At 43.5% G+C, this 12,650-nt stretch overlaps 1 protein-coding gene across 1 annotated transcript in view; it reads left to right on the forward strand.

Moving 5' to 3' along the window:
- LOC134459383 (low-density lipoprotein receptor-related protein 1B-like) overlaps positions 1–12,650 on the forward strand; it is a 628,069-nt gene that overhangs the window by 448,914 nt on the left and 166,505 nt on the right. The window lies entirely within an intron of this gene.

Below are 12,650 nucleotides of genomic sequence, written 5' to 3' on the forward strand. Positions count from 1 at the left end.
TTATGACGGTGAGCACGATTAACTTCGTCGTCCGATCAACTAGGGATGGTCACCTACAACTTCTCGAAGTGCTTAGCACACTCAAGAATCGACTATTTGAATTGACCACAGCTGAAGTGTTTGAGAATACAATCGCGCACAATAACAACGGAAAAAGTGCGACGGCATGCTCGTCTCGTCGAACCGTAATGCAGTTTCCAAAGTGTATAATAGAAACGCCCCATCCTGTCTTGTCTGACGTGAACAGCTCTTCATCATGCCATCCAAGTTAATCGGACCCGGAGTTAATCGTGCACACCGGGAGTAGTTAATGCTGGCTGGCAATTTTTGTCGGAATAACATTTTATCGGTAATCATTTTCAGCGAAATACACATACTTGATTAAGTTGTATTCATCAACACATGTCACATTGGTTGTGCAGGCAAGCAGACGTCCATTTTGTCTGCAATATATACAGGGGCTGTTCACTCACGGAACTTCCTGTTAGCCACAATTGGCTAACCCTAACCACGGGACAGTGCAAAATGAATGGGTGTCAATGGAGTTTTTTACCATTATCATTTTTGTGATTTTTTATAATTTTTTGTCCTGAAATATTAATATTAAGTTCGAAGCTAGAAATAATAAGACCCCATTTGAGTAGCGTTTCGATTATTTTGCGCCACTAGATTATTATATACTGGGTCACAAAGCTCAATTTTTATGGGGCCAAACCCATAAACATTAGCGCGATGCTAGCGAGTACAGGTTGAAATCTTCTAACCTGCTGTAAAACTACACACCTGTGCGATTTGTCAATACAGCCTATTGTTAAACAACAGTCATAGTGCTTACCAGGAATGTTTTGTTGATGATATTTGTGACTGGAAATCGCAGTAGTAATGTATTTAGCATGGGTTCCCCTTTCCATTCCATACATTTTCCCACATGAAGGACTGGCCCACGCTCGTTACTGCATTATGCATGCAAAGCTAACTGGCTACAATGGGAACCAATGAGACTGAGCCTTCTCCTTGTTAGAGGTTCTCTGATATTTATCACCCCGTCAGAAACTGACAAACCCATGCCCATGATGTGTTCACTAAAAGAAAATATAGCCATTTCAAGACATCTAACTTACCATATCTTTGTTGTGATTTATCTGATGCAAACGATGGCACCAAATGAGTAGGCGCAGAGGTAGTCTAACAAGTAGGCGGTCCTCCTCCATTGGTGCTAGGGGCTGGTAGCATGCCGCTGTTTGGACAGTGCAGACAGAGTATTCGTGCACTATGTCGGATTGCCAACCAAAATCCACCGATGCCTTGTGTATTTTGTAACCGTCAGTGGTCAGATGTCGGACACAGGTGGCATACCACAGGCGGCTTGCCGTTCAAACGCCACCAATGATCCACTATACACATGCTAGCTGGACTGGAACTACTGTCAACATGCTAACTGCTCTGTTGTGGCTTCTATCGCGCGTCGCAGACAACTACGTCACGGCCCATTTCCATGTGATTGGATGAAGTAGTAGGTCACTGTTACCTAATTTCTCCAATCACGTTCGAGCTTTTTTTGAATACACCCACGGGCTAGAACAGCAAGGTTACCACCATAATTCCAGATGGATGACAATCCATCTGCGCGAGAGTCAGGTTACAATGTCCATAGTATTCCTTGGAAAACTCTCACACACACACACACATACACACACACACACACACACACACACACACACACACACACACACACACACACACACACACACACACACACACACACACACACACACACACACACACACACCAAAAATAAAGTGTACATAGTGTCACCTGTGCTGGGTGGCCAAGACAGAGTTACCACCAAAGTGTCCAGGAGTATCAGTAGTTCAAGGGGTTACACACTTCGCCAACTGTGTCTCTCCACACACACACACACACACACACACACACACACACACACACGCGCACACACGCACACACGCACACACACACACACACACACACACACACACACACACACACACACACACACACAAGCAACTGTGCATTCCTCTGAAGAGGAGTGAAAGGGTAAAGAGTCCAGGTAGATAAGTGTGCAGGAGGGGGATCTGTTATGCAGTCCAGTCCCCTATGACGATCTCTCTTTGTGTGTCCTTCTGTGCGATGTTGAATAGCTGGATGGCCCTGGGTACAAAGGACTTCCGCAGCCTGTCTGTCTTGCAGGAGATGGCGCGCAGTCTGTGGCTGAACAGGCTTCTCTGGTTGTCGAAGACTGGGTACAGGGGGTGCTTGTAGTTGTCCAAGATAGAGTCCAATCTGCTAAGTGTCCTCTTGTCAGCTGTGGTTGTGAGGGCGTCCAGTTCTGTGCCTACCACAGACCCTGCTTTCCTCACCAGCCTGTCAAGCCGTCCAGCATCTCTCTTCCTAATGCTGCCACCCCAGCATGCCACAGCATATGAGAGCACACTGGCCATGGCAGACTGGTAGAACATCTGCAGGAGTCTGTTGCACACATTGAAAGATCTCAGCTTTCTCAGAAAGTAGAGTCTGCTCTGTCCTTTCTTGTACAGTTTATGTGAGTTAGCAGACCAGTCCAGTTTAGAGTCCAGGTGAACACCCAGGTACTTGTATGTGGAGACTGTCTCCACAGTCTCCCCCTCGATGGAGACAGGCACCAGGGGTGGGGTGGTTCGCCTGAAGTCGATCACCATTTCTTTGGTTTTGGTGGTGTTCAGCCGCAACTGGTTGGTTCTGCACCATTTGACAAAATCCTCCACCAGTCCCCTGTACTCCCCCTCCTGCCCATCTTTGATGCATCCAACAATGGCTGTGTCATCCGAGAAATTTTGCATGTGGCAGGTCTTCGTGTTGTAGTTGAAGTCAGTGGTGTACAGGGTGAACAGCACGGGGGAAAGCACCGTTCCTTGTGGAGCTCCAGTGCTGCTGATTACAGTCTCTGATGTGAGGTCACCTAGTCTGACGAACTGGGGCCTTCCTGTGAGGTAGTCTGTGATCCAGTTCACCAGCCCCGTCTCCACTCCCATCTGCAGTAGTTTGTTTCTCAACAGGAGTGGCTGTATTGTGTTGAAGGCGCTGGAGAAATCAAAGAACATGATTCTAACAGCACTGCTTCCTTTGTCCAGGTGAGAATGCACTCTGTGCAGAAGATACAGAATAGCATCCTCAACTCCCCCCTTCTCCTGGTAGGCTAATTGTAGTGGGTCTAGTGCGTGGTGAACTTGGGGTTTCAGTATGTTGAGCAGCAGTGCACGCTCGAATGTCTTCATTATATGTGATGTGAGGGCTACCGGTCTGTAGTTGTTCAGTTCTTTGGGGTGTGGCTTTTTGGGGACAGGTATGAGGCATGAGGTTTTCCACTGTGTGGGCACCTTACCCGCTTGCAGACTCTTATTGAAAATGTGTTGCAGTGGCTCAGCTAGCTCTTCTGCACAGGTCTTGAGGAGTCTGGCGCTGACCCCATCAGGTCCGTTGGCCTTCGGCTTAAGTCTTCGCAGTGCGCTCCTGACTTGTCCTGTCGTAATGGTGGGGGGTGGCTGCTCCGTTTGCAGTGGGGGAGGGGAGGGTAGAGGTTCTATCGGTGTCGGTGTGTCAGTGCAGGTTACTTCAGAGGAGGTGGGAGAAGGAGGGGGGAAGTCCAGTGTGGAAGCAGAGGGGAGAGGGGGGATGGGAGAGGTGCAGGGGACTTCATAGGAGGGAGGAGGAGGAGGGAGGTCCAGTGTGAGTGCTGGGGGGAGAGGGGGGATGGGAGAGGTGCAGGGGACTTCAGAGGAGGAGGAGGAGGGAGGTCCAGTGTGAGTGCTGGGGGCTGAGGGGGGATGGGAGAGGTGCAGGGGACTTCAGGGGAGGTAGGAGGAGGAGGGAGGTCCAGTTTGAGTGCTGGGGGCCGAGGGGGGATGGGTGAGGTGTGGGCTGCACAGGCCAAAGGTGGTGAGGTGTCTTCAGTGGTGGGAGAGTGGGGAGGGGGGCACCGTGTGGTGGGAGTTGTGCCTGTAGCCGTGCAGTCTTCGGATGGGCAATTAAATCTGTTGTAGAACAGATTAAGCTCATCTGCTCTGTCCTTGTTGCCCTCAGCCCCTCCACTCTTGGCTCCAGAACCGGTCATCGCTCTGATGCCCTGCCATAACTGCCTTGGGTTGCTTTCCATCTTCCTCTCCACTTTCCTCCCATACGCCTCCTTAGCAGCCCTCAACTCTCTCTTCAGCTCTCTCTGAGTACTCCTCAGCTCCTCAGCGTTGCCCTCCTTGAAGGCCTTCTTCTTTTGTTTCAGGAGTTCCCTCACCCTCCTAGTCACCCAGGGTTTATTGTTGGGGAAGCAGCGCACAGTCTTGGTTGGGACTGCGACATCCATACAAAAATTGAGGTAGTCAGCTGTGCAATCAGTGATCTCCTCCAAGTTCTCACTATCCTGCAGTACACTCCAGTGTGTGGACTGAAAGCAGTCTCTCAGAGCCTCTTCTGCCTCGGGAGTCCACACTCTGACAGTGCGTGTTGTGATGGGGAGCCGCTGTACACTTGGCTTGTAAACGGGCTGTAGCTGTATGATGTTGTGGTCAGAGGAGCCCAGTGGGGGAAGGGGGGAAGCGTTGTATGCGTCTCTCACGTTTGTGTATAGTAGATCAATTGTCCTGTTTTTCCTTGTTGCACAGTCCACATGCTGATAAAAGTTTGTCTGTGTGTTGTTGAGAGTGACATGGTTGAAGTCGCCCGAAATTGCAAAAAAGGCGTCTGTGTGTTGTGTTTGCAGCCTGGCAACAGTAGCGTGGATGATGTCGCACGCTGTGTCTGGTAGAGCCCGCGGCGGAATGTAGACGCAGATCACAATGGCGTGCGTGAATTCCCTTGGCAAATAATACGGGCGCAAGCTCACAGCAACTAGTTCCAGATCCTTACTGCAAAACGTCTCTTTCACGGTAACATGTCCTCGGTTACAATATCTCTCGTTGATGTAGACCAACAGTCCCCCACCCCTCTTCTTTCCCGCGAGTTTTGTGTCACGGTCCAGTCTTACCATACTGAAGCCGGGCAGTTCAACTTCAGCATTCGTCACGTTGTTATTCAGCCATGTTTCAGTCAAACAGATCAAGCTGGCTTCACGGTACTCCCTCTGATCCTTAACCAGAGCAGCCAGCTCGTCCGATTTATTGGCTAGAGAGTTCACATTTCCCATTACAATCGCGGGAACAGGGGGCTTACATCTCCGTTTGTTTTCCCGACGTTTAATACGTACGGCTCCTCCAGAGCGTCTTCCACGAAAACAAAACAAGTCCTTCGGAATGTTGGCTGGGATTGCGCATGGAGACTTGCGAAGTGCCATCAGCTGATTACTTGAATATGTAAGTCTCCCATTGTCCGGACGAACTCCAAACTTATCCATATCTATAGGATATAATTTAAGACACCGTGTGGTGTTCAGGATTAAAGAAAGAGATAAGTAGAAAAACACAAAAAGACGAAAAAACAGAGACAAAACACGGAGCTACTCGACTTGCAGCCGTTCACCAGGCGCACCGGAAACTAATCCGGAATTAGCATGTAAACATAATCTGTATTCTAAACTTGTTCTTCCCTAACTCTGTTATTCCCTATGTGTGTTTGGTATTACTTATCTTTTCTTTAAAGGAAGAAAAAAAAACAGACATACAAGTTAGTTTTGTATTAGCCCGCCTAACAAGTATAATGCAAGTACGATGCATCTGCATTTCCAATTAATTAAGTATTAAGGTCTTATCTCAACTCATCGGAGGTGGATTAAGGAACGGATGTGGTGATCAGAGGACTGGACTGGACTGGGGGAGAAATAGGGCCCGGGCATTTTTGTCTTAAAGGGCCCCTCCTCAAAATTAGCGGCACAGAACTGCATCACCAGTGGACCCCGTACCCTCGTGGGCCCCTATTTTCAAATATGTTGTTATTATTAGTAGTAGTAGTATTATTTTTTCCATTTCTGAAAATGAGGCCTACAAGGGTGCAGGGCCCACCGGGAAATGCCCACTTTGCCAGATGGCCAGTCCAGCCCTGTCAGAGGAGATACATGACTGGCTTGCTGTAGAGGTCACCTGATGTCAGATTAAGACTTGGTGGCCTGACAGTGTGAATACAAATCAGATGCTTTGCAGTATCCCAGACGAAACATTTTCAAAGAAATCTATTCATATATAGATGATCTTTGCACAAAATCGTATTTCTTCCTTTCGAGTGATGGAGGTCTCTGGACCAATACATGTTTTTTGTCCATTGATCTAAGAGTGCTGAGATTTGTTTTCTTCCCTTTGGATAGATGTTTCTCTGGCCCTTTGATTGAGTGTTCAATCTCAAATATCAAAGTCAGGATTAAATATGCATAATTAGTTAGGGAAAGATATGGATATTTTGGGAAATCTGTGAACTAATTTCTTACCAATAGATTTTTTTACCATGTGTTCTTACAGGTGTCTGGACACACCTCACAATTTATCCACGGCCAAATCCAATGGGAATTTCCGTGACACCCCGTCAAAGTTGGGGTGCACAGAAGGCCTATCTAAAAATTGGAACACTGCAGATTGGGGGGAAAGGATGCATAATGGGTCATAACTTCTGAAGTAAACTACATACAGAGACAAATGAACACATTTTTCCATACATTACTGACAGTGAATTCAATTGAGGGGTATTTTTGGACATTCGACCACATTTGAACCCCGTTTTTGGTCAAAAACGGCAAAAAATGGCCTTAAATGTTTAGAAATGTTCATTTTTTTAATCATATTTCCAAGTTGTGTCCATTATAACCACTTGCTCTTCATTTCTCATTTACAGTATGGCAATATACTGTATATGGTCTGGGTTTGATCATTCTATTGGTATTAAGCTGAAATAATAACCCAAAGTTTACCATTTTTAACCCTTTAATGCCCTAGACTGGAACCCAGACAAAAGGTTGCAGAAGGGGCCATAACTTCTGAAGTAAATTACTTACAGAGAGAAATTAACACATTTGACCATACAATAGTGACCCAGTGAATACAATTGAGTGGTTGTTTTGGACATTTGACCACATTTAAACTGCGCTCTTGGTCAAAAAACTGCAAAAATCGCTTTAAAAGTGTAGAAATTCAGTCATAATTTTTAAGTTTTATTGCGTCTGTTTTCACCTCTTGCTCTTTATTTCTCATTTAAAGGATGACAATATACAGTATAAGGTATGGATTTGATTATTTAATTGGTATTAAGCTGAAATAATACCCCAAAGTTTACATTTTTAACCCTTTAATGCCCTAGACTGGAACCTGGAAAATGATAAAACTGTCAGAATGAGGAATAACTTTGGAGGTAAAAGGCATGCAGACAAAAATAAGTACATTTTTCCATACAATACTGACCCAAGAAATGAAATGGAGTGGTTGGTTTTGACATTTGACCACATTTAAACTGAATTACAGGACAAAACAGCCTAAAATGTGTTGAAAATCAACCGTCTTTTCATTCGTTCAAACTAAGAATTTAATCAGTGTAAGTCCACTTTATAGGCCTACTCTATTTTGGCTTTTCAGGTTTGATGCAAAAGATTCACTGAAGTGAGATTCTGTTTCAGATTAATACCCAATACAATAACCAAATTGATTCGGTACATGATAAATTAAGAGGTGGTAAAAAAAAGCACACAATAACATTGGAAACAATGAAAGGGTCGTGATTTTTTTGGACACATTTTAGGTCATTTATTGCTTATTTTGTCCAAGAATGCTGTGCAAGTGTTGCCAAAAGTAAAAAACAACCACTTCATGTCGTTTCTTGGGTCAGCATTGTATGGAAAATCTGTGTTTATCTGTGCCAAGGGCCTAAAAATGGGGTCAGTGCCAGGCAAATTCTCACTGCGTAGGCCTATATAGGCCCAAAACCTGTGTGTCTCTGGAGTATAGTTGTCTGATAGCAAGTTAGACATCATAGCTGTTGGATTTAACGTTTGTACATCCTCTCAAGAACCTGTCCCTAAGGGGGATTTTCTGAAAAGTGACTTTTTGTCTACCCACTAACAACAGGCCACAGAACCTTCCAAGCATCACTTTACCATTACTTACATAGTCCTTGATGTTGACAGACATAGAGGAATTCATTACATGTAAATTGTATAGCCTATAAACCATGGCCGACAATTGGTTTTACAATTGAGAGCCTATTTTCTAATAATAAAAAAACTCAACTACTGTAGAATCATGCTGTCAATCCATAGTGTTGTGAATGTTAACCTTTCACCAGGGAGTTGAATTATATGAAAAATGCCATAATATGGGTATACATTAGAAATAGTTTTACTTTTCTGTAAGTAAGCACAACCTAATAAATGCGTCAGATTTAATATTTTTGAATTAAATGAAATTAACTTCTCTACTATTGCACTGCAATGAACAAGGTAAGTTACATAAGAAATGCATTTGTAGCATGATGAGACATTTGCCTTTAATTCCTAACAGCAATCTGCTGTGACAGAGCTCATCATGTGACCGGTAGGCACCAATACTCATGAACGGTATGACGTTTTCCATGTGCGTTACGCACTTTTGTGGGGGAAAACAGTCAATGCAAGTCAATTGGTGGTGTTGGGGTTTAATAAACGAAAGATAAGGACCTGTAGACTAGCGTTGTTCACGTGCAACAAGCCGAAACGTGTTGTGTTGCCAGTTGTTCAAATAATATAGCCAAACAGCCGTGTAGAAGCATGGACTGTGTTCATTTAGGCTAGCCGATGTAGCATGTAAGTTGATGAGACATTCGGTTTGATTTCCCCCATAAAGGGGCGTAACGCACATTTACGAGCAAAGTACCTGGATGGCCGTTCATGCCTAGGCAGCATTTGGTGTTTTCAGGTACTCTTGGAGGGGGCAGCTTTTATTGTTTTTGGCATCGTGGCCAGTTTCCTTTCTCCTTGCACGGGCGTCCATGCCCAGACGGATCTGCACTATATGGAAAAGTGGCAGTCCTGTGTAGTCTCTTCAGCTCATGAAGCTGCTTGGAGTGTGGCTGCTAGCCGGTTTCTAGCCAGACTGCTGGCTTTGCTACTTGTGCAGCCACCATGTCGTCAGTAATCTGCCCTAATATGCAGTCATCTAGTTGACGTGAATTGAGTGTCCAGTCCACATGTTTGTGACGAAGTTCACTCACTACTTCATGAAGCAGCTTTTTATGTCTTGGGAAGTCACATTAGATATTTCTGTCCCCCTTTTTTGCCAAGCATTCAACCCCACCTTTTTAAGACCATGCAGATCTCATTGTGATCATGCAAATATCTGCGGAATTGCAAACACGACTATTAACTGCTGGGGGTGGGGTTGTGGCTTGACCTGGTAAACTGGATCACAGACTCCCATCTCAGTTTGTCAGACTGGGGGACCTAACATCAGAGTGTGTGGTCAGTAGCACTGGTACTCAGGACCGCTGACTGCTTTGGCTGTGCCCAGAACAAAGCCATCAGAAAGGGCCCCCAACTCAATACATTCAATGTAATGGAGACCGGATTCATCTCTCCCTGGGCCCAGGACAGTTGACCCCTCCTGTCAGCTTCCCTGCTGGTGCACCACAGGAAACCACATTCCCCAGTAGCATTTACCCTTTTCTGTACTCCACCGAATTTATCTACAGCTTAGAGCACTTTGTTGGTGGGTGCCAGGCTAACCAGATACAGCTGAGCACCACTAAATCCAAGGGAGATGGGCTTGCTTGAGTATTTCAGAAACACGTACATTAGAGCATCTCTGAATGCACAGCATGTCGAACCTTGTGCTGATGGGCTACATTTGCAGAAAACCACACCAGATGCCTCTACAATCAGCTAAGAACAGGAAAATGAGGCTATAACTCACACAGGCTCACTAACATTGGTCAATATCAGATTGGACAAATACTGTAGCTGCTGCTTTTTTATGCAACACATATTGGTGACACTCCTTGGTGCAATGTGGGTTTAGGTGCCTTGCTCAAGGACACTTCAGTCATGAAGGTGTAGGGAGAGGTAAGGATGGGATTTGAACCTGCAACTCAGTGAACTTCCATCCAACTACCTAACCATTACACCACAGATGTGAAAAAGTTTTTTTTTGGGTGACCATGAAATCCAAAGGTAACCATGGTTTGTTGAGCATGGTTTGTGGCTATGGTTAAAACATTGACACAAACCATGCTGAAAAAAAAACATGAAAAACATAAATAACCATGCTCCAATTTTCATGGTTACCCAAAAAAACATGCATAAGCCATTGTAATACTATGGTTGTTTCAGAGTACTTAGAGAAACCATGGTTACTTTACTATAGTAAAACCATGGTTGATTTTCATAAGGGCTTTAGCACCATTTGAACTATGCTGGAATGCCACAGCCTACCTGAGTATTGTTGAAGGCAGTTAAAGCAGTTCTGTAAGCAAAAAGGGGTCCAATAGAGCACTAGCAAGGTGTACTTAATAGGGATCCAAACGATTAATCGATGAATCGACTTTAATAGATCAATGCGTTAATCGATTAAAAAACATTAATTGACAGTTCAACTGACAAGAGACCCAGGTGAAATGGGCATGTGAAGAGTGTGTGTGAAGAGGAGTGTGAATAGTGGGAATATTTAAATCACCTTTGGATTAAAGAATTGAAATAGAATTAAATGTGGTATTTTATCTCAATTTTTAATTTAATTTTTTCATATTTAGAAGGTTTTTTTCGAGAAACATTGAGGTTTCGGGCGGAAAACGCCGCTTATCAATTAATCGTAAGTCGATCGATAAGGCTATCAACTAATGATTAATGAATTAATCGATAATTTGCATCCCTTGTACCTAATTAAGTGGTCGTAGAGTGTATACCTAGATACAACTTTTTTTTTTTTTTTTTAAATCTCTAACAAAAGCTATTATTAGCAGTGATGCAATTATGTATGATTTGATAAGGCATGAATTGCCATATTACATCATTTTATTTTGAAACATAAATAAAAATGACTGGATGGTGTAACTATCAGGTTAAATGTTTATCTTAATTAATATGTATATTCAAACCACTGTAGAAAGCTGGAATAACAGCCAGAAGTGGTCTAAGCGAAACTTAGGCGGTTTTCTTTTTTTCTTTCTTCAAATGGCATATTTACCAAAGAGGGGGGTGATCCAGCTATCGTACAGATATACAGATATATACTTCAGAGATACATAACTCTCAGAAAAAAACATAGAGGAAATTTACCAACCCCCCTACCCCCCATGTATGTAATTTACTTCAGAAGTTATGGCCCCTTCTGCAACCTTTTTTCTGGGTTCCAGTCTAGGGCATTAAAGGGTTAAAAATGGTAAACTTTGGGTTATTATTTCAGCTTAATACCAATAGAATAATCAAACCCAGACCATATACAGTATATTGCCATACTGTAAATGAGAAATGAAGAGCAAGTGGTTATAATGGACACAACTTGGAAATATGATTAAAAAAATGAACATTTCTAAACATTTAAGGCCATTTTTTGCCGTTTTTGACCAAAAACGGAGTTCAAATGTGGTCAAATGTCCAAAAATACCCCTCAATTGAATTCACTGGGTCAGTAATGTATGGAAAAATGTGTTCATTTGTCTCTGTATGTAGTTTACTTCAGAAGTTATGACCCATTATGCATCCTTTCCCCCCAATCTGCAGTGTTCCAATTTTTAGATAGGCCTTCTGTGCACCCCAACTTTGACGGGGTGTCATGGAAATTCCCATTGGATTTGGGCCGTGGATAAATTGTGAGGTGTGTCCAGACACCTGTAAGAAAACATGGTAAAAAAATCTATTGGTAAGAAATTAGTTCACAGATTTCCCAAAATATCCATATCTTTCCCTAACTAAATTACAAGCAACTTAAGTCTGTACTGTTAAAGTTCAGGCATTATACTCACGGCCCAAGGGAACCACAGTTACTAAAAAATTGCAGGCAACCATGTTTGAAACCTCCCTTTAAATTTTAATACCACAATCGTGTAAGGCCTACAGTACGTTTAGAATTGTAAGAATAATGTTTTTTGTTAATTCAACCTCATCAAATATTCATCCTTAATTATGTATAGTTTCTTCAAGGCAGGATTACAATATTCACACTCTCTTTTGTTCTTTTTTTAAAATATGTCTGCCTCACTTTCTAGTTTCATTTCTATGACAGATTGTCTATGCTTCACTGATTATGAATCGTGCCACGCTGCCACAAAATATAATCCTCTGACAATGCACATAGAACGAGACTGAACATATTTATGTTTGTGTGTAATGTTTATACAAGACAAAAGTACTTTGTGTGTTATGCTGTTGTCACAGTCGTGCGTGCTCGTGCACGCGTGCGTGCGTGCATGCGTGTGTACGTCGTGCATGCGTGTGTGTGTGTGTAAGAGAGAGAGAGATAGAGCTTGAAAGTGACGTCACTTCCCCCGATTTCATGGGATCTCAACAGCGTTTTTAGCCGAAAATCATAGCATGTAATCCAATGGCGATATTAAAATGATATTTCGATCCCCTTCGAGTTGTGCCACGAGCTCCACATATGTTGCTTCTGATATTTTTGTTTAATTTTTCGTACGAACCCCTAAACTTTTTAGAAAGCTGAGTTTCTTCACATCTTTCATGCAGACGGCCTCGGAACAAAACATTGATACTTCTGCATGAA

This window comes from Engraulis encrasicolus, chromosome 12 (genome assembly GCF_034702125.1).
Source record: "Engraulis encrasicolus isolate BLACKSEA-1 chromosome 12, IST_EnEncr_1.0, whole genome shotgun sequence".
NCBI lineage: Eukaryota > Metazoa > Chordata > Actinopteri > Clupeiformes > Engraulidae > Engraulis > Engraulis encrasicolus.